This window comes from Lissotriton helveticus, chromosome 4_1 (assembly GCF_964261635.1).
Source record: "Lissotriton helveticus chromosome 4_1, aLisHel1.1, whole genome shotgun sequence".
NCBI classification, from domain to species: Eukaryota; Metazoa; Chordata; class Amphibia; order Caudata; family Salamandridae; genus Lissotriton; species Lissotriton helveticus.
This window is the reverse complement of record NC_136063.1, coordinates 92,710,774-92,733,775: the sequence shown is the minus strand read 5'-3', so window position 1 is coordinate 92,733,775 and position 23,002 is coordinate 92,710,774. Positions and strand designations below refer to the sequence as shown.

Here is a 23,002-nt window from a genome sequence, read left to right as displayed (position 1 = left end):
TCAAATATGAAGGTGTGCTTGTTTCAATACTAAATACAAAAACATAATAACATTTCATTCAATGGAGGGTGAAAACAGCACCACACCCTATTGAAACAAACAGTGTCTGGTTGGCTGAAGGGATGCCCACAGCTAGGCAGAACTACTGCTCCCATCAGGGACAGGTGATTACACTCACTATACAACCCGCTCTTACCCTCGGCTAGCTTGGCACTGAGCAGTCAGGCTTACTACAGAAGCAATGTGTGAAGCAAAGTTACAGCACCCACTCGTGATAAATACACAGAGCGTCACAAAAGAGACTTCACACAGAATGTATGTAAAAATATTTATATACAACACACATATTCACTAATTATAATATGATCATTATATACTTTTAGGCATAAAACACATTCAGAACTATCACTAGCAATACTAGCCCCACACCTATTGTGATGATATCTATATTATGCAACTGTAAGCAATTTTAACCCTCCCTCAATTGCGAGAGAGCACCCTTAAGCAGAGCACAATTTCAAAATTATGGACATACACAGAATTAGACCACATTTTATAAGCACCACGGGCTGGAGCCACGTGGGAAATTCAATGTCGGAACGTATTGTGCTCTTACCACCAATAAACATATAACGCAGCACCGCTGACCAGTATCAAGAATCACGGGTGGTCCTGACATGATCACTCCCACTCACACACACTCACTCCACACCATTAGGAGATGTGGCGGTTTATCACCGAGTCTGTACGTCACATTCTTACACACACATACGTACTCAGCACCCTAATGCGTTGCCACTGGTATCCAGTAGGTCAATGATTCACCCTCAGCAGACTTCGTGGCCCCAGCCTCTCTTCACCTCATGGATAGAAGATAACCAACCCTGCCTGCTAGACACTGGGCGGCAGACGGCCGAAGTTACTCAGTCTGGGTCTTCGGGAAGCAGGTGGGAATATGTAACAGTTTTAATTAGGACATAGATGTAAACGAGGGGAAGGTTAGCGCCCCTTTGGGAGTTCACCCACAGGTCTCAAAACAACAAGGAGTCACACAGTCTCTTAACCCCTTCCAAACTGTCTCAGGAGCGTTTCTTCAACCAAGTAAGTTTCCCTTGCTACTACCTGCATCAAGATGTCTCCAGGAGGGTCCAGGTGGGGAGAGGGCAATTGGTCCGCCATGATGAGGGTAAACAGGGGAACAAACCCAGGAATGGGGAGTATCACAGGGGAGCCTCTCAATAAGATGAGGCGCCCCGGCCGGTACACAATGATCTAGGTCATATAATCCGGGCACAGTGCCTGGTGCGCGTAGGGATGAGTCGCATCAGGAACTTCAGGTTTCAAACAGGATGAGTTGAAAATTATGCACCTCCCTGGAAAGGAGGCACAATGACGGGCGCACGTTGAGTTGGGCAGCACTAGGTGATTCCTGTCACACAGTGAAGCTTTGCAATTCCGTAACCCTCTGAAAATAAGGCACAACATCTGGTGTCCAATGAGACTGGTTTCACTAGACAAGTCTGGTCAAGCACACACAGGCGCAAGTTCAGCAGACCCACATGAGGTAGAATGAGGCACTACTATAGGTATACCCCCACCTCCAAGGGTTGTACCCTGTGAATCATTCTCCGCACACAATGAGCATGCAGTCGGCATGTCACCGGAGAGAAATGCAGCGCAGTCAACGAAACTGGCCAAATGGGATCCCACAACCTGTGAATCCACTCACAACCACTAGATGTTTATGAGTGTCGGGATCCCTGCAGTACAGAAACCCATTGTCTTAGATGCGGGCACAGTTTTTGGGGCTCTGCACTAGACAATCCGGTCTCCAGACACATGTCTATGGTCCATGCTCACACAACGCTACCAGTTTGGAATTAGTAGCCGAGGTGGGCACTTGAGAGGATACCGCTCTTCAGGTGTCACAGGTAGATGGTGTAGGTCCCTCATTGGAGATCTTTGATGTCCATGAGATCCCCGAAAGAACAGGAGATCCACCGCCTGGCCCTTGAAGATCACAATTCAGCAGGTCCTTAGCCTAGGCCAGCCTCTGTTCAGATAGGCATCCTCCATGTGTACATCAGAGACCTCTGACAATGTGCACCACGCAGTCCAGGTTCTCTGGTCCCACGTCCCCACAAGTGTATCTCAGCCCTTGCTGTAGGATGGCACCCATAGTTATACTGTTGTGTGTCTATGAAGGTCAGAGTGGTTTAGGGGGTTACACTGTGAACCACAGATGTCTCCCCTAATTTGTAGGCCTGTCTGCCATGGAGCCTTGGGATGTGGATCTTAATCATTAGTGGGGAAATGAACCGGCCCGAGGGGATATGTGTCAAAACATCTATCTTCAATCTATCCCATTCGGCCCTCAAATAGCAGAGATCTGCCAATCCCTTGGGATGCCCATGGTTTATGGCTGTCTAGTGGGTAAATAAACAGATGTGCTAACCCCCACCACTGGTGTCCACTAAAGCTGGCCACCACATTCCCTAAGACTCTTGGAGCATAGAAATATCTATTATTCTATAAGAGACATTTCTAAGCGAGTTATGTTACACCCCCTTTACCAATGGAAAGGGTTTGACACTATGAATCCATTGATATGAAACATCATGAAGCTGTTCAACTGCAATCCACTAAAGCAGTCTAACGTAGTGTCAAACGCTTCCCATTTTAGCCAATGGGAAGAGCAAGCCTCATAGGTAGGGAAACACACACAGGTATTCCTCTCTACCTGGGTGCACAAGCGCTAGGGCACATGTGCACTAGTGAGCACACGTACCTGCGATGGCAGATGGAACACATCGGTCCCAGCACCAGGGGTGCAAGAACACCCGCCCTAGTCTCCACAGAACAGTGGACACTGCTTTAACTAATGCGTGCGCCTGTGCACCTGCACAAGCATGCATTGATAGGCGGCACACGCGACCATGGGCACCATAGGTGCAGGTGCGCACTTACTGCAGCCTACAAAGGCAAGCTGCTCATGAGGCTATTCACGATGGATGAAAGCGTGCACTCACTGGTCTGCAATGACAGATCGGCCCGTGTTGCAGAATCTTGAATCAGCTGCACTTTCCAAAAAGGATAAGAAGGCCTTGTGCACGTTCACACCATATTTACCGTAGGGAAGTGCCCACAGCCCAAAGACCACATAGGAGAATCAGCAAAACCCGGGTGAAAACAGTATAAAAGTTCAGGGCTCCCCTGTGTCACACTCCACAAAACTTATGAAGTCCATCAGTGTGTATGGGCTTTTGTTTGTGCATCAACCACTCAGCCACAAGGAGGCTCTTAATATAAAGTCTTATATCCTATGTGCACAGAACTGTGTGTTGGTTCTTAGGCTGTTATGGGATAGTTGTTGACATTTCAGTTTCTTGTAGTAGCAGTCCGCGAGATCCTCTCCAGGACTCAGGGCCAGATGTAGGAAAAGCCTATTTACCGATTCATAAATACTGGATTTTACCGATTCGGTATTTATGAATCGGTAAATATGAAGGTAGGAGATGTAGGAAAATTCGGTAATTGAATTACCGAATCTGTAAAAATCGGTATTTACCGAATCGGTAAATACCGATTCGGTTTTGCCCATTAATTCCTATGGGCCTTGAAGCCCATAGGAATCAATGGGCAATACCTAATCGGTATTTACCGATTCGGTAAATACCGATTTTTGCAACGGTGCGGGGGGTGTCACTTTGACACCCTCTGGCACCCCGAATACAGGCATGTGTGCCATGTGGCACACAGACATGCCTTAAGGGCATGTCTGTCTGTCACATGGCATAGGTGTGCATGCACACATGTGCATGCACACCTGGATTCGGTATTTTACCACCCAATTGAATTGGGTGGTAAAATACCGAATCTGTATGGCCTTTGGGACTCAGAAGAGTCCCACCTACATTTGAATTTACCGAATCGGTAAAATTACCGATTCGGTATTTTACAGATTCGGTAAATTTACCGAATCTGTAAAATAAATGCCCCTACATGCCGATTCTTAAATACCGGTCGGTAACGGCCGAAATCGGCCGTTACCGACCGGTATTTAGGCTCCAAATCTGGCCCTCAGTGTCCTAAAACAGTAATGACTGACACATAATTTTTAATGAATTGTACTATCAGACATGCCATATCCCAGGCACAAACATGGGCCAACAAGTCACCAAGAAATGCAACAGCTTGGGAGCTAACACCCGACACTGGGGTCAAAGCAGAAGCAATCATTGAATATGGCATCTAAAACAATGTGCTGTGTATTATGCTGTGCTATCTAGGGCAGTTTGCAGTTTGGTAAATTGTACTTCCTTAGTACAGTGTGTACTCTAGCACAGTGTACCAAGTACAGTGCACAGACTAGTGTCAGTTACAGCCACTAGTGCTTTGTACCCTCTCATTCAGTGAGAGTCTTGCACAGTAAACCATCTAACAGAGTGCCATCTAGTAGTGTGTGCACTGTCTATTGTCAAGTTATGTGCAAAAAAGCACACTCACTAGTGCATTGTACCCTCTGATACAGTGTCCGTCTAGCACAGTAAACCATATAACCGTGTCCCACTAGAACGGTGTAGAATCTACTGCAGACCTGTTGGAAGTACAGTGTAGCTAATTGTCTATTACAGTGTGCTTTCGAGTGCAGTGTGCCACCGAGTACACTGTTTTTTCGAGTACAGTTTACTGTATAGTGCAGTGTGGTTTCTAGGATAGTATTATGTCTAGCACTTTGTGATGTCTAGTACATTATACAGTCAAATGCAGTGCTCTACCTACCACTGTGGGCTCAGTAGAGCACTGTTTTGCTGTGTAGTGTACCCTCTATCCAGTGCTGTAGTGTGTGTGTCCAGTATAGTGCACTATCATGTTCTTTGCGCTGCTAAGTGCAGTTTACCATCTAGTACACAGTTTTTTTGTGAACCATCTAATGTTGAGCTTCGTTTAGTAGATTGTGTCTGCCTAGTCCAATTTACAGCCCAGTACAGAGAGCAATCTACTAAAGTGTGCTCTTCACAACAGCATACAGTCCAGAACAACTCAAGACCTGGCTTTTCTCCCTCATCTAATCTCCCCACTTCCTTCTTCATCCCCCTGACCCTTTCGAGATAAAGTCTTCAGCGCCGGGACACCTCCGCTGGAGGTAGCTGAGCGCTTTATAAACTACTAAATAAATAAATAACAATGTGCTTTCTAGTCCATTGTGCTCTCCAGTGCAGTGTGTCATCTAGTGCAGTGTGCTCTCTAGTGCAGTGTGCTCTAAAATACAGTGGAATCTCCAGTACAGCCTGCAGTCGCTTGCATTGTGTCTTTCAGCATATTGGTTTAACTAGGGCAAACTTCTCCAGTGCAGTATGTTTTTAGTCATGAATGAGTCGATTATTTTAGAATAACTAAAATCTATAGAACTAATTAAAACAATATTTTTACAGCTATAATCAACAGAACAATATTATATACAACTATATTTAAAATTATATTATAAATACCTTAAAACAATAATCTTACCTTCAATATTAAGTCCCACACTATTTGAGGCATTACAATATACTGGCCATGATATTTATGACCTACGATAATATTTCACTTATATTCTGGTCAAAAGCCACATAGTTAGAGACACGCCACAGATCGGCCGGTCACTAGGGTAGAGGGACCCCGGGAATAGGACACAGTGATTCTGTTCAGTGCTGCTGCACTATGGTGACCCAGGGCCTCATTTATGGGGTATTGGGGTAGGGCAGTGCAGCTAGTCCTCCTGTTTTACTGCCCTACGCCAAAGTGAAACGGAAGGAATGCATCGTATTTATGAAATACGGTGCATTCCTGTCCTTTCTCCCTGTGTTGGTGCCATTTCCGCATCCTAGCGCCATCGTGCAAGGGTGCCTGTGATGTTGGCAGGATGGTTTTTGTTGCCGAAACGGGCACCTTCCTACACGAAATCAACCCCGAAAGGCGTTTTCATTTTTCTATGTGTGGTGCAAAATGAAGCACACGTGGAAAGAGGAATAAACAAGGAGAAATACAAATATTTCTCCTCGATTCACCTCACCTCAGGAAGCATGACGTTTTGGTTTTCTCCAGGTTTAAATGATCTTGTAAATCTGGGGAAGCGTCAAAAGCCATGGGTGTTGCTAGGAACACCCACCTCAATGCCCATCAAACGCCTCCAGAACACAGAATTAGGCAACACAGTGTTTTGCTCCGCTTTGCCTTACTCCATATCTATGCGGCCATTCAAAGCCATGCAAAGTGGCTTTGCGTGGCTTCATAGATATGTTTTCAAGGTTTGCGCCGCGGCAGCATAAAAAAAAAGTAATGCTCCAGCGGACCAAGATGCTCATAAATATGCCCCTCAGTATGACCTGTTGGGGCAACCTGCTGCAGCAAAACACCTGCTTGAAGCCCTCTGAGGCCGGACTGCAAGTAGGTCATCAGCAGCAGCGTGTAAACAACATGCACTGTTGATCACAGGCACTGACATGTGAAGAAGTCAGCTATCACCACCCATGCAAGGTCACTCAGAGGCGCGGATACTGGGAGAAGTCAGACACTGGAGAAGTCTGGTAAGTCACTGGTGCGGACACAGGGAGATGTCTAGCACTTAAGTGATGCTACCTGCCCTTTCACTCAAATCAAAATAGCTGATAGTCAGGCCTGCCTGCAGCAGGGCCTGAAGCACTTCCTTGAGGTGGGCGAGATGATCCTCCCAGATAGAACTGAAGACAGCAATCTCGTCCAGATATATTACACCAAAGGCTTCTAAACTTAAGAGCACTCTATTCCCCAACCTCTGGAAGGTGCATGGTACATTTCTTTGCACAGAGGGTATCACCTTGGATTGAAATTGGCCCTGAAGATTTCAAAAAGCAGACCTCACATTGGCTTCTGGTGTGAGGGCTATCTGCCAAAAACCTTAGGTCAGGTCAAAGTTGCCCAGATTTTGCAGCTTCCAAATTATCAATGAGCTAATCTGATCTTGGAATGGGCTGAGCAACAATCTCGGTAAGTACATGCATGCCTCTTTAGTCCACACAAAATCTCTGATCTAGTTTTCCTCCCTTGGACTGTGTTCTACGCACCAAAACAACGGGGCCAGCACATGGGCTAGTAGAGGGCTCCATCACTCCCAAACCTATCAACCTTATCATTTGAACTGGTCTGCAATCCATGTTGTAAAGCTTGAAGTCAATAAAAAGAGACCAGCAAACTGACTGAGCAGGTTGTAACCGTTCCTTTACTAATGTTCTGTCAAAGTGGAAGAGAGAACTACTCCCTCCACTGAGTCATCTTTGACATTGGTAGACAGAAGGTCTGAGAGAGGTACACTTCCTTCCTCTTCTTCACCATCTTTCAACATGAGCATTGTCATGTCTGCTCTGTCATAATGGAGCTTGAGCCTGTTCACATGTATCACCCTATGGAAGTGCCTGGGGGTTCCCATGTCCACCAGATATGTGACTTCACCCTTCTACTCCAAGATAGGGTGAGGCTCGACCATTTGACTTGGAGGACTCTTGGGGCCACAGCTCTAGAACCCACACCAGCTATCCAGGTTGGTATTCCACCATGGAAGGCTTTTGGTCATACCAGTGATTGACAAGCTCCTGGTTGGCCTCCAAATTACCGTTTGCTTTTTCATACACTCAGCCATTCTGGAGCGAAGACCAAGCACATAGTCCAAAATGTCTTGTTTGGATTCATTGAGAGGTCTCTATCAACTTTCTGTCACCAAACTCAAAGGACATGTTATAGGGTGTTCAAAGAGTAGTTCAGGTGGACTGAAACCTACTTATTTCTGAGGAACCTCCCAGTATGCAAATAGCAGGCATGGTAGGAGGTCATCATATCCCCTCCTTAGTTTGTCAAGAAAACCCATGATCAGGCGCTTCAAGGTTTTGTTGAATTTCTCCACAAGACCATTTATATGGGATTGGTAAAGGGTAGTGAACATATGAGTCAATCCACACTTATTCATCATGGCTTTCAGATAATCTTTCAGATAATCTTACATGAAAGTCATGGCCCTATCTGAAATGACCACCGTAGGGGAACCAAATCTGGTGAAGATGTCAGACAGGACTCTAGCTATTGCAGAAGCAGTAACTGTCCTAAGGCTCGTAACTTCAATGTATCTGGTAGCATGGTCTACTACCACCAAGATATTGCCAGAGGAAGTAGGTGGATCTAGGCGACCAACAATATCGATTCCCACTCTCTCAAAGGCAGCTCCTATCACAGATACTGGTAAAAGGGGAGCCTTTGGCTTGCCACCTGCCTTGCCATGTTAACGTATCTGACATCTGGGGCAGTAGACATGGTTGACCAGCCTCTCCCAGGTCTTGGTCTGCCCCAGATGTCGAGCTAAGGGGGTGTAATGGGCTCGGTTAAGGAGAATTTTACGTACTGTTGGGGGATAACCACTCTCCTGGTTTCCCCTTGTTCTGGGTCCCTTGCTTCACTGTACAGGATTCCCTTCTCCCGGTACACCTTATTCCAGTGACATCACCTTTTCCTCCTGTTTGACAGCCAGCTATCTCAAGCTTACAAGAATGGGACACATCTTCTGCCACTGGCTCAAGTCCTTTTCTGGAGAGTCCACCTCCTCCTCCTTGGAGCTCTGCCAGGGCAGGCAGTTCTCTCAAGTTAGCAGCCTCCTGTGCAGACACCAGACCTTCCCCCTGAGGGTTAGGCTTCTCCTGGACCTACGGACTTTAGGAAGTGGCCTTGCCGGACTTGCTACCTTTTTTCTTTGAACTAGGGTCTTGGTCCATTCTTCCAGGTTCCAAAGTCCCTTGACTTTACCTTAAAGCATTTTGTTGTCTAGTGGCAACACACACCCACTCAGGGAGACCATCATTGCTGCATGATCCTCCTGTCCACCTCTGCTCACGTACAAGTTCCAAGGTCGTTGCCTAGCAGACACTCCACTGGGATGGCAGGGGACATAGCTACTTTCTTAGGGCCAGTAACCACTCCCCACTCAAAGTCTATCACACCTACTTTTTAACATTGTCAGAGTTCACTATCTGGTGCACCTCATCAGGTATGATCTGCCCGGGAGTATTTGACTTGTTATGCTTAGCAATCATACAACACACTACTGGGGGGTCTTAGGGATGATGTTAAAGACCTGCAGGGTGAATATCCCCTATTCACATATAATCAACTACAGAACACCCTGGGTCTACACAAAGAAGTGAAAGAGAAGTGAGTCAGCTAAACGGAGCAAAAACTAGAGTGCCAGTGTTCCGAGTGGGAGCGAGATATCCTGCTGCCAAGACCCATCAATCACCCAATGTCATTCATCATCTGGGTTTTGGTACAATCTTGATCAAGGAAAACCGATCTTGAGAATTGATCGGAAAAACCTTGACACAAAGAAGGACTACGGGTTAACTGGTCACCCTACATAGTCCTTGCTAGCGTCCAGAGACTCACTTGAGAAGGTGAGAGGATCAAAGGGGTATAGGCAAAAAGGAGTGAAAAGTGCAGCGCAACGAAAAATAAGAGATGAGAAAGTGGTGTACTAAAAATGACTAAGGAGTACTCATAATAACTTTATTCCTCGAGTCCCCTTGTCATCATTTAAAAAGCAGAATGTTGACGCTCGGAACTTCCAAGACGTCAACCAGAATGGAAGGTCAACATGTTTCTGCCCTCACTAAGACCTAATTGTGTCGAGGCATTCTTCAGGACCAGGCTATAAATATATAAAGCTGCTGCTACAAACGTGAAAAATAATAACTGTGTGAAATTTATAGTGTAAAAAATACTCCACCGGTCATGTCCACCTCGAATGCTTTATGGGTACATTAACCGGAACCTGTAATAGACAAATATTACATATATGTCAAAGCAATGCTCCTTCACTGCGCTCACTTCCAATCACAGAAAAATAGCGTCACCGAACGCTAGTACATTTTTTATTTTTTATGGTGATATTACAAGAGTTTTATCACTTACCCATAACAATTGGGTGTCGCCCTCACCTCAACCTGGTTCATTACTCAGGGAAGGAGGCCCCGCTCTATAACAAGGACAAAACAACCCGTCAGTGATGTGCATACACCACGACTACATAAGTCTTGTATTTACTTCAACTCGGCCCTGGCTAGGGCCAACAGTTGACACAGCAACTCTAGTCTAGTCTTCGGAGAGTACCCATCCTAAAAGGAATGGGACTCCCGTTCATCAGAGGTATCTGGTAACTTCCTCTTCAAATTGAGAGACAGTTCCCACAAACCCCTTTCTCTTCCTCTCTATATCTCATATCCCTTATCTAGTATGAGTTATCCTATTACTTAGATAGGCTGAAACGTCCAAAATGAATCATAATATCACATAGCCCTTATCTAGTGCAAGATATTCTATTACTCAGATAGGCTGAAAAATATCCAAAACAACATGGATCATAAGGCAGAGTATTCCCCACCTACATTATTAGCGCGTCCCCCTCTATCAAAGAGTCTGTATTTACGAGATCGTGACTCACCTATCCGTCGGTACCCCGGGCCGTCAGGAGTAATGACCGGAGGTACCGACGTTGGTCTCTTATATGTTTTTATACCATTTGGCGTGCTAACCCAGCCTCGCTGGGTCCTTAATCGCAAGGTAGACCGCGGCTGTGCCTGCAATCATTCCATCATCACTGCGCATGCGCGTAGAGAATATACACTCTGTCGCGCACGCTCAGTTCAAAGACATCCCCACGATCCAAGCGCACCTCACGCACCAATGTCATGTCCACTGCGCATGTGCGCACTAATCCACAACACCGCGCAAGCGCGCGACAACATACACTAAAATGCGCATGCGTCAACTACCTAGTGCAAGTATTACACGGGCATCAATGACAGATGTACTGCGCATGTGTGCAACGAGTGCACTCATGCTGTTTCTCCAAGTTTCAGGTACATCAATGGGCAGCGTTTTTGCCCCATCGTTGTCGAATCTTTATGTGCACCAATTTGAGCAGACCCAGGTACTTTGTAACATCAATCCATTTTTGGACCATATAGTGACCTGGAAACGTTACATAGATGACGTTTTAGTCATCTGGAGAGGAACAGCTGAGAGCTTAAAGGAATTTCACATCTGGCTAAACCAGAGGAACCAATTTTTGAAGTTCACCTGTGAATTCTCCAAAGAGAATCTTCCGTTTCTTGATGTGAATATTTACCCTCAGAATGGATCTTTGAGTACTGAACTATACAGAAAGCCAATGGCGAGAAACTCACTTCTTCATTTTCAGAGCTATCACCCCCAGGCACTTCGTGAGAACCTACCATTTGGACAGTTCTTGAGGACAAGACGTGACTGCTCAGACACAGCAAAATACAAGGAACATGCAGAAGCACTTTCTGGACAATTGCGGGAACGACAGTACCCAAAGAAGACAATCAAAGCCTCACTAAAAAGAGCGTCCAACAACAACAGAGATGTGTTACTGGAGCCCAAATCAACATCTCTTGACGAGCCTGATACACAGAGGATGACGTGTGTGACCACCTTTTCGGGTCACTCTAATGCACTGAAAAAAAGTATCCTCAAACATTGGAAGATTTTGGAAATTGGAGGAAAGACACTACCTCCTCCTCTCTTTGCATTTAAGAGAAGCATGAATGTCAAAGATCGGCTGGTACATACCAGACCACGAGAGTCGAAACCCGACCAGGAAGATCAAGGTTTGTGGGGCTTACCACCTGTGAAGGGTCACTTTCCATGTGGAAACTGCTCAGTATGCCCACTAACTAGTCACACTACTGAGATAGATATAGGTACCACCAGACCCTGGACTCTAAACAAACACACCAATTGCAACACAGAGAGAGTCATCTACCTTATCACATGTCCTTGTAACAAAAGGTATGTAGGGATGACCTCTAGAAAGATCAAGGTGAGAATTTCCGAACACCGGAGCACAATACGGTGTAAGAAAAGTGCCACAAAACTGACTAACCATTACATAGAGGTGGGACACACCGATACGGAACTCCACTGGGTGATCCTAGAAAAACCGTATATCCCCACTCACATTAGAGACATCCAGAAATTTCTCTTGCAACGGGAACAGCGTTGGGTGTTCCGACTACGCACAGATGTGGATGGGCTCAACGAGGAAATCCCGTGGTTGGCCCTAGACTGATTTACCATCACATACATATGCCCAGATTACTACAACATGACAGGCTATCTAGACATAGTACCGTCCTGGGTACAACAATGTATCGAGAATGTAAGGGCATGTAACCATACCACTACTTGTTCTTGTCCAAATGATTGAATTGGAGGGTTTCTAATCACCAGTACATTACCAGTACAGGACTTATGATATAAATAAAGATTCTATAACCAAAAGAATATATGGGATCATCAGATAAACTACGACAAACAGATATGAACCACATAATATTCTTTTTGGTATTAGAGAATCAACTTGATTTATACAGTCTCTAAACAGACTTATTTAGAACAACTACGATGGGCTGTAAAGATCATTTCCTCATGTCCGGGCACGCTCGGATTGAGGAATGGATCTCTGTCAGCATGAGTGCACTCGTTGCACACATGCGCAGTACATCTGTCATTCATGCCCGTGTAATACTTGCACTAGGTAGTTGACGCATGCGCATTTTAGTGTATGTTGTCGCGCGCTTGCGCGGTGTTGTGGATTAGTGCGCACATGCGCAGTGGACATGACATTGGTGCATGAGGTGCGCTTGGATCGTGGGGATGTCTTTGAACTGAGCGTGCGCGACAGAGTGTATATTCTCTACGCGCATGCGCAGTGATGATGGAATGATTGCAGGCACAGCCGCGGTCTACCTTGCGATTAAGGACCCAGCGAGGCTGGGTTAGCACGCCAAATGGTATAAAAACATATAAGAGACCAACGTCGGTACCTCCGGTCATTACTCCTGACGGCTCGGGGTACCGAAGGATAGGTGAGTCACGATCTCGTAAATACAGACTCTTTGATAGAGGGGGACGCGCTAATAATGTAGGTGGGGAATACTCTGCCTTATGATCCATGTTGTTTTGGATATTTTTCAGCCTATCTGAGTAATAGAATATCTTGCACTAGATAAGGGCTATGTGATATTATGATTCATTTTGGACGTTTCAGCCTATCTAAGTAATAGGATAACTCATACTAGATAAGGGCTATGAGATATAGAGAGGAAGAGAAAGGGGTTTGTGGGAACTGTCTCTCAATTTGAAGAGGAAGTTACCAGATACCTCTGATGAACGGGAGTCCCATTCCTTTTAGGATGGGTACTCTCCGAAGACTAGACTAGAGTTGCTGTGTCAACTGTTGGCCCTAGCCAGGGGCGAGTTGAAGTAAATACAAGACTTATGTAGTCGTGGTGTATGCACATCACTGACGGGTTGTTTTGTCCTTGTTATAGAGCGGGGCCTCCTTCCCTGAGTAATGAACCAGGTTGAGGTGAGGGCGACACCCAATTGTTATGGGTAAGTGATAAAACTCTTGTAATATCACCATAAAAAATAAAAAATGTACTAGCGTTTGGTGACGCTATTTTTCTGTGATTGGAAGTGAGCGCAGTGAAGGAGCATTGCTTTGACATATATGTAATATTTGTCTATTACAGGTTCCGGTTAATGTACCCATAAAGCATTCGAGGTGGACATGACCGGTGGAGTATTTTTTACACTATAAATTTCACACAGTTATTATTTTTCACGTTTGTAGCAGCAGCTTTATATATTTATAGCCTGGTCCTGAAGAATGCCCCGACACAATTAGGTCTTAGTGAGGGCAGAAACATGTTGACCTTCCATTCTGGTTGACGTTTTGGAAGTTCCGAGCGTCAACATTCTGCTTTTTAAATGATGACAAGGGGACTCGAGGAATAAAGTTATTATGAGTACTCCTTAGTCATTTTTAGTACACCACTTTCTCATCTCTAATTTTTCGTTGCGCTGCACTTTTCACTCCTTTTTGCCTATACCCTTTTGATCCTCTCACCTTCTCAAGTGAGTCTCTGGACGCTAGCAAGGACTATGTAGGGTGACCAGTTAACCCGTAGTCCTTCTTTGTGTCAAGGTTTTTCCAATCAATTCTCAAGATCGGTTTTCCTTGATCAAGATTGTACCAAAACCCAGATGATGAATGACATTGGGTGATTGATGGGTCTTGGCAGCAGGATATCTCGCTCCCACTCGGAACACTGGCACTCTAGTTTTTGCTCCGTTTAGCTGACTCACTTCTCTTTCACTTCTTTGTGTAGATCCAGGGTGTTCTGTAGTTGATTGTTATGCTTAGCCCCATCTTTCCCCTGAAGGGAGCTTGCCCTTCTTTTTTGTAATCACCACAAAGGGACTTTTTTGGCACTCATTCACAAGCTATCTTGCCCAGGTCTGCTGGGGCTAGATAGCTTAGATCATTTCACAGAGGCATATACAAAGTCAACCAATGCCTGAGTTGACCTCTTGTCTTTGTTCCTGAACATATGTTTGTACTCAAAAACGAAATAGCTCGATGAGTGCTTCCATCCCATGAGTGTATGATTCAGCTACCTTATCGTCTAGTGTCAGCAATTTATCCCTCCCCACTGTTGAAACTAGCTCATTCAACAAGGGCCCCACTGTTGGATACCCATCCTTCGCATCCTTAGTGCCCTCACATAAGATTCCAGCAATTTGTAATCTTCCTCTACATATGTAGTAACAATACCCAAGGACAACCTGGGATCATAGGCAACCCTCACATTTACCTTTGCTCCTTTGTTGCTGCCAACATGTCTTTGTGGTTCCGGCGAACAAAGCAAACACAAGGAGTGATTGACAGAGCGCTGAAATCTTTCAGACACTCACCCCAAGTCACAGATCTGGGTTGAATCCATCATCATTCTTTAGCTCACTTTGACACCTCAGTTCAGACCCAGCTATTTGTAAATCAGTCTTGACCCAGGGCCTCATGGGAACAGGCCAGCCCGAACTGCCAAGCCAGGTCTTCCCTGAACTTGAAACAAGCATCCTGGGACTGGTTTCTGGGTAACACCCTTCATCAGTCAGGCTAGCTTGAATCCAGTGGCAAAGTGAGCAAGGGACTCACGTCTGGGCATACCCTGCCAACTTAGGGCAAACAAAGGAAACACAAGGAGGACCTGACCTGGCAGTTTGGGCTGGACTATTCCCATTGGGCACAGCATCAAGACTGATTTGCATATGGCTGGGTTCAAACTGGTATGGCATGGTGAGCAAAAAAACTATGGATTTATGCCCAGATCCCTGTACTGGGGTGAATGTATGACATTGTTCTGCATTCTGTCCATCAACTGTTATTGCATTTGTGGTTTCAGCCTAGCTCGATCCTCTACTCCTCTAGGGCCAGTTTCATTCTTCTTTTTAGAGCCAGCTTCCTCTCTTGGATCTCTTAGAGGCTGAGCTGGGCCTTAGAAAGAATATTTTAAAAGCAAAACACGATTGCAATCAGTCTGAAAATAATAACACAAAGTTTCATAAGTATAACGTGGAAGTGCCTAAAAAGGCAATCCTAGAATGAACCATGCAAGAATTACAATTTCAAAGTACATATAAATGCGATGAATTGGGTGAGTATGAGAAACCGATAATAAATGAAGAGATCAAAAAAGGAAAAAGGATATCTAGATTGGGTTTTACCACCTGAGAGCAGGCTTAGGAACTCCAATGTAGATATACAGCCAGCCAGGAACCAACGCTGTACAAGGCACTGCAGAAGAGTTCTGAGCTCAAACTGGGCTGCAGGTCCTATATCCCTTCTCAATGCAGAACGGTTAATCCGCATTGACATATGTACTTGAACCACACTGGCGCAGGTGTATGACCGCACGCCTACCTACAGTGGTGTTGCTAAAACCCTGAGAACACAGAAGGGGTGTCCCAGTAGGCCAGGGTTTTGGGCGGGTGGTCGGCAATGCTTGACCGCAACTTATAAACAAAGGACATTTTTAGCGTAGGTTTCTCGAAAAAATACATCTGAAAGCGGATTTTGAAACGTGATATCATTGCAAGGTGCTGTCTTGAATTTTGTTTGAGCAAGCTTGGAAAGTTTCCTAATAGAAAAAATGAAGCAAACAATACTTATGAAATGTCGAGGAAGTACCTGCTGGTCCTGTGGGTGGGTGAGATACGTTCTTCTTGTAACTGTGGAAAGTTTCTGTGGTTTGCCAGGCTGCCTCGCAGTGTTGGGCACACAAGAAATTCATGTTTGTAAATGTTGGGCCTAGTAGATTTTATTATTGAAGATGATAACATGAGGCAGTGGGCTTTGGGCTTGGGCCTATATGCCGACGTGTCAAGGGATGTGTGAGTTATCACTTACTGACTGTGTAAGGTAAAAATGGTCAAGATAGCACATTTTGAGGTTCTAGCTGGTGGGGCCTATACAGGGACCTTCATGCTGCATGGGTCGAGCAGAATGTTATGTTGAGAATTTATATGGTAAAACATGACCCTCCATCATTTCCCTCCTCTTGTTTATTTTTTTACACTCTTCTTACAGAGTATCTTGGTGATCCTTTTGCTAGTGGGAGCAGCGAGGGCGTGTCATTAATGTAGCACTTGAATCCACCCTTTTGTTATTCCCTTAGGCCGTCATAGTATCCATCTGACTTAATAAGTGTTTCCACATATACTGCACCTGATCTATTAAGCAGATATTCATACTGAATAGCTGCAGGGCCTTCGTTCAGGGTGTTTCTACCTCGGGAAGTGCGGGAGCGTTAGGTATGTCATAATGAGCGACAGGTGCTGCAAACTCACTCATTTCTAATTGCATCCCATTCCCATCCCCTGGGACACGGTCCACGTCCTCATACTGGTAAATCCCTGTGCTACCATAATTCATACCTACTACTTTGGTGCTGAATTTTTTGACATATTTAGATATGTCCTGTACGCAGCAACACAGCAGCATTAACACACAACAGATAGGTAGACACATTTTCAAGATAGCAGACAGCCATGAAGCATCCAGTCAAAGTTAAACCAATTACTAAAGACGTCTGCTTCAGCACCTCCCTCCTCACACATCTTCTTTCCCAGATTGTCCAAGTCCTCAATAGCCTTGGAGAGCGTCCCATTGTCTGCATCATTCGATGGAATGAATGTACAGCAGCTTTTTCCTATTTAGCACAGACTCCACCATCCATAGCAGCCAATTGATCTAGAACATAGCAATGTTCCAGAACTATTAGTCTCAATGGGCGTAGTTCCTCTTTTATAGCGTTGAACCTGTCTCAGATGTTGTTGGCGAGCCTCATGAGTTTGTAGCGGGTCACCTGTAGCCATCGGGCATTAGATGATGTTTGCTATATTGGCCACAGGCCCCTGAAGAACTCCTGGGCATCATTGAAAAGGTGAAATTCCTGAGGAACTTGACTAAAGGCATCGTTAGCAAAATATTGAGCGCTCCTTCGGTGGCAGTGGAGCAAGGTGACATCACCTGTCATTGGGTGAGCATGCACGTGGTCCCCGGAAGCTTGTTTCTGGTCCAGGGAAGACATGGCTTGGCAGTTCGGGCTGGACTGTTCCCATGACGCACAGGGTCAGACTGATTTGCATATAGCCATGTCTGAACTGGGGTGGCAGAGTGGGCTAAAGAACGGTGATGGATTAAACCCAGATCTTTTGACTAGGTGTGAGTGTTTGATTGATTCAGATGCTCCGTCCATCACCACCCCCTTTTGTACCGCTTTTGGCCGCCATAAGTGTGGCAGGGTATGCTCAGACGTGAGTCCCTTGCTCACTTTGCCACTGGATTCAAGCAAGCCGGGCTGAGGATGGCTGGAATGCCAGAAACCGGTCCTGGGAAGCTTGTTTCCGGTCCAGGGAAGACATGGCTTGGCAGTTCGGGTTGGACTGTTCCCATGAGGCACAGGGTCAGACTGATTTGCATATAGCCATGTCTGAACTGGGGTGGCAGTGGGCTAAAGAACGGTGATGGATTAAACCCAGATCTTTTGACTGGGTGTGAGTGTTTGATTGATTCAGATGCTCCGTCCATCACCACCCCCTTTTGTACCGCTATATGGTGCCTTGCAGCACTACAATACATGGGCCTGGTTTACAGGACGGTGATGTTGGCTGGGAATATCAAGCCTAGTATATTGAGGGGGTCACATATTCATGACCACAATATCAAGGGACAATAAATTTCAACCAGTAAGCTTATATACATTTTCTGTACCTAACTCCACACATATGTATCTTCAAGGTACGTAGATGTGGAGATAAGAATAGTAAACCCATACCTTAGTCTGTGCATATACTTATCGATACTTTGGGCCAGATTTAGATCTCGGCGGAGGGGAATACTGCGTCACAAACGTGAAGGATATCCGGTCTACCATATTACAATCCCATTATATCCTATGGGGATTGTAATACAGGGGATGGGATATCCGTCAAGTTTGTGACAGAGTATTCCCTCCGCTGAGATCTAAATTAGCCCCTTTGTCCCTCATATTATAATCACAATTTTGTGACCTGTCGATATTTTGGATTTGATATTCGCTACTACAATCAAGAAGGGGGTAATGGGGAATCTTCTGATTCCAGGTAGAGGAACTAAACATGAAGGAGAGTCCACTTGTGGAAATTCTATCACCATAGTGATAAAATGTTGAATGAAACATGACTGGTGGATTCTCCTCATGTTTAACTACTTTCTTGTGCAGTAACATGATTTCCTTTTACTACTCACCTTATCAATAGCTTATCAATCAGGCCCTGGAACTGCCCGCCTCTAGGTACAGAGTAGGGCACCTTTACCTCCCTGGCTCACCTCTGGAAGCCTTGGTCTTCAGGGCACTCATAACACAAGGATATCAAACAATGGAAAACCTGTATTTCCACACCTGCATATGTTAGGCTTTATTACAGTTTGAAGTCTCTCACTGCTGTCCATCTTGTACTGACCAGCACAGGGCCCAGAGGTACACGGTGAGAAGAGAGTTTAGTGAGACATCATAAGCATTTTACTTGAGTATCAGTGTTTTATGTTAGTTTCTAGAACTATAACATTCTACAAATTGTCTTAAAACATGATGCCTTTATGTAGAAAGATATGGTTCAGTAATTACTTTTGTTCAGCAAAGGATCATTTCTGATATTGATCTCATTGCATGAACATACCTATTTTGTTCAACTCGCTATAAAGTGTCACACCTGTGGTGTTGAAAAGTCGCCACTAAACAAAATGAAAACGTAGCGGCTATGCAGTGCCTCATGTCTGTGGAGTTTCTGCTACAATAAAAATGTTATGTTAATCACTCCCTGCTTCTTCCAGATAGGTTTACCATGTGCCAATTATTTGAACATACAATAAAAATAGAAATTAAAGCCTTTATGTGCAAGCAGTAACTCACTAATTCTGAATCTCTCCTCTGCAGCAAAGGTGACTCTGGATCCAGACACAGCGAATCCGAAGCTCCTCTTATCTGAGAAAGGGAGACATGTGAGATGGACAGACACAGAAGAGCCCCCGCCTGACACCCCCAAGAGATTCACCTACTGGCCCTGTGTGCTGGGGAGAAAGGGGTTCACTTCAGGCAAACATTACTGGGAGGTGCAGCTGCTGCAGGAGGAGGGAGGATGGTGTGTGGGGGTTGCCACAGAGTCTGTGGACAGGAATGAATGGATCCCATGGTCACCCAAGTGGGGAGTCTGGGCGGTGGAGGGATGGGTGGGTCAATTTTGGGCTCTCACCTCCCCTGTGACACCTCTGACCCCACAGGAGAATACCCTGAAGCTGGGGGTATTTCTGGACTATGAGGGGGGACAGCTTTCCCTGTACAATGCTGACTCCATGGAACTTCTCTACACTTTTCCCCAAGCCTCCTTCACAGAGAAGCTCTTCCCGATCTTTAGTCTCTGGAGAACAGCAGAGCTGGCGCTGGTTTAGGAGCCACATCCCTTGTGAAAATAGGTGACCCCCTGACCCAGGATTCATCTGTCTGCCCTCTTTTAGATATATATTAATTTGGGCCCCTAAAGCAGAGCTGCAGGCCCAACACCTTTCCCCCTGCTTGCTGTTTTCCAGCTTCCCTCCAGCAGAGCCCTTGATGTTTGTGTGGAGTTGAAGGGTGCTCCTGCTTTTAGTGGGTTGAGATTTCCTCCCTCAGCACAGATTTAGCCTAGCCCACTTCTGATTTGACATCTAATTTCCCTGCTTTAGGAGTACAGTGATTACAATTACAGGTGCTTCTGACGTTCAGCACAGTGTGAAGTTCTGTTTCTTCTGGTATATATCTGTGTGGCAGCTAAGAACGATCTGCTTCCAGGCCAGGGCAGTTGTTGTTGTGGTGAGGTACTAGCAGCATCTTTGTAATTTATCTCCTGAATTAAATGTTTCTAACTGAGTTATGTGGTTTTTTCACTGGTATTGAGGGCTGTCCATCTCTAGCTTTACACCTGCCTCTTGCCTAGACACTGGGCGCCATTTCACACACTCAGTGAGTCAACCTGCCTTCTGCCCTATCGCCTTCACCACAGCCTGACCAGGTTCCTGGAAGGTTTATTAATCTACAATCACCTGCGGAGAAGTTCCAGTGCTTTTTTGACACAGATTTCACCGGATTGTCTTCTTTCCCAACGTAGAGCTGGTGCGACCTCCTCTGCTACACTAGCATTGGTGCCAGGACTGCGAGCATGCAGGCCAGGCAGGTGCATTAACTTCACACGTCTTTGTAGTATTGTGTGATCCTGTTTGAGAATGCTCCTGCCTTTGCCTCAGGTTGCAGGGATAGGCATTCTCTGCCAGTGTTCCATGGTTGCTGAGATTGACTTGTGTGGGATTCTGAGAATGTTTAGGTTTAACTTGCACTTACAGTTGAAGCTGTGGCAGTGGCTGGTGGAGTTGCTGTTCTTCTCCACAACCGTGTAACCTACATCCTGGCTCAGGTGTCTTCACTACAAATTATTGCCGATGATCTGGCTACACGGTCGAACCTTCTGTGTGCTGTCGTTTCTGATCTGCCTCAGCACAATCGCCTGATCAAGATAGTGACTTCTGATTCCATCCATTTCCTCCTGGTCGTGCCCCTTCTGGCCTAGAGGGGGAGAATTACTTCTTGCGGATCTGCCTGCTTCTACCAGAACAAGTCATTTCATAGATAGTGTACCTTTTGTGCCCTGTTTAGGTCGGTGTGGTTTCCATGCAACATAGATATTGCTCCTACGTCGCGTCACGGATTGTGAGGTATTACCAAGGCTTCTGGCTGCAAACATTGATTAATTTTGGCACAGTCTTCCATGCAACAGCATGAGTTTCACCCAGTGCAAGACTTTTCTCCACAGACCATGGGGTACCCCAAGGGAATCTACATGACTCAGCGCGAACCACAAGCAGCACAAGACACCACTCCAGTGGCGCATGAGTCATTTTATGCGATTCAGCACAAGCTGACAACTACTGCTTCTTCCGCACCCGCAGTAAGACACAAAAAGCTGTGTATGACGTACCCGCCTCATATTCTTCTCCCCTGTGAGGTTGAGTGTGCTTCACGTCTCTACACAACCGCTCTGGCTCTGTTTCCTGTTTGCTCAACATTTCTTGATTTCATCTTTTGCCAGAGCATTTTAACATGTTACGTTTGTTCAACTGTACGATACACTCACCAGGTGTTCTGACATCATTCTATGACTAAAGAAAAACCAAAGGAAATGATGGACGGAGCGTTGACAATACAAGCACTCACCCCCAATCAACTGATCTGGGTTTAATCCATTACCGTTCTTTAGCCCACTCTGCCACCCCAGTTCAGACATGGCCATATGCAAATCAGTCTGACCCTGTGCCTCATGGGAACAGTCCAGCCTGAACTGCCAAGCCAGGCCTTCCCTGGACCGGAAACAAGCTACCGAGGACCGGTTTCTGGCATTTCAGCCGTCTTCAGCCCGGCTTGCTTGAATCCAGTGGCAAAGTGAGCAAGGGACTCACGTCTGAGCATACCCTGCCAACTTATGGCGAACAAAGAAAAACGAAAGGAAATGATGGACGGAGCGTTGACAATACAAGCACTCACCCCCAGTCAACTGATCTGGGTTTAATCCATCACCGTTCTTTAGCCCACTCTGCCACCCCAGTTCAGACATGGCCATATGCAAATCAGTCTGACCCTGTGCCTCATGGGAACAGTCCAGCCCGAACTGCCAAGCCATGCATTCCCTGGACCGGAAACAAGCTACCGAGGACCGGTTTCTGGCATTTCAGCCGTCTTCAGCCCAGCTTGCTTGAATCCAGTGGCAAAGTGAGCAAGGGACTCACGTCTGAGCATACCCTGCCAACTTATGGCGAACAAAGAAAAGCCAAAGGAAAACGAAACCGGTCCCAGGATGCTTGTTTCCGGTCCAGTGAAGCCATGGCTTGGCAGTTCGGGCTGGACTGTTCCCAGAAGGCACAGGGTCAGACTGATTTGCATATAGCCATGTCTGAACTGGGGTGGCTGAGTGAACTAAAGAATGGTGATGGATTAAACCCAGATCAGTTGACTGGGGGTGAGTGTTTGATTTGTTCAAATGCTCCGCACATCATCCCCTTTTGTATCGCTTTGTTCGCCCTAAGTGTGGCAGGGTATGCTCAGACGTGAGTCCCTTGTTCACTTGGCCACTGGATTCAGGATAGCCTCACTGATGAGGATTATGAATCCGAAACCGGTCCCAGGATGCTTGTTCCCAGGAGGCACAGGGTCAGACTGATTTGCATATAGCCATGTCTGAACTGGGGTGTCTGAGTGAACTAAAGAATGGTGATGGATTAAACCCAGATCAGTTGACTGGGGGTGAGTGTTTGATTTGTTCAAACGCTCCGTCCATCATCCCCTTTTGTATCGCTTTGTTCGCCCTAAGTGTGGCAGGGTATGCTCAGACGTGAGTCCCTTGTTCACTTGGCCACTGGATTCAGGATAGCCTGGCTGATGAGGATTATGAATCCGAAACCGGTCCCAGGATGCTTGTTTCCGGTCCAGGGAAGACATGGCTTGGCATT

The 23,002-nt window shown here is 45.9% G+C and overlaps 1 long non-coding RNA gene across 1 annotated transcript in view; it reads left to right on the top strand.

The window, feature by feature from the left end:
- Window positions 1-20,375, top strand: part of LOC144827035 (uncharacterized) — a 28,365-nt gene extending 7,990 nt beyond the window's left edge. The window contains exon 2 of the long non-coding RNA XR_013609984.1: window positions 19,407-20,375. This is a non-coding gene — a long non-coding RNA (uncharacterized LOC144827035). The remainder of the gene's footprint in view (window positions 1-19,406) is intronic.
- The last annotated feature ends 2,627 nt before the right edge of the window (window positions 20,376-23,002 follow it).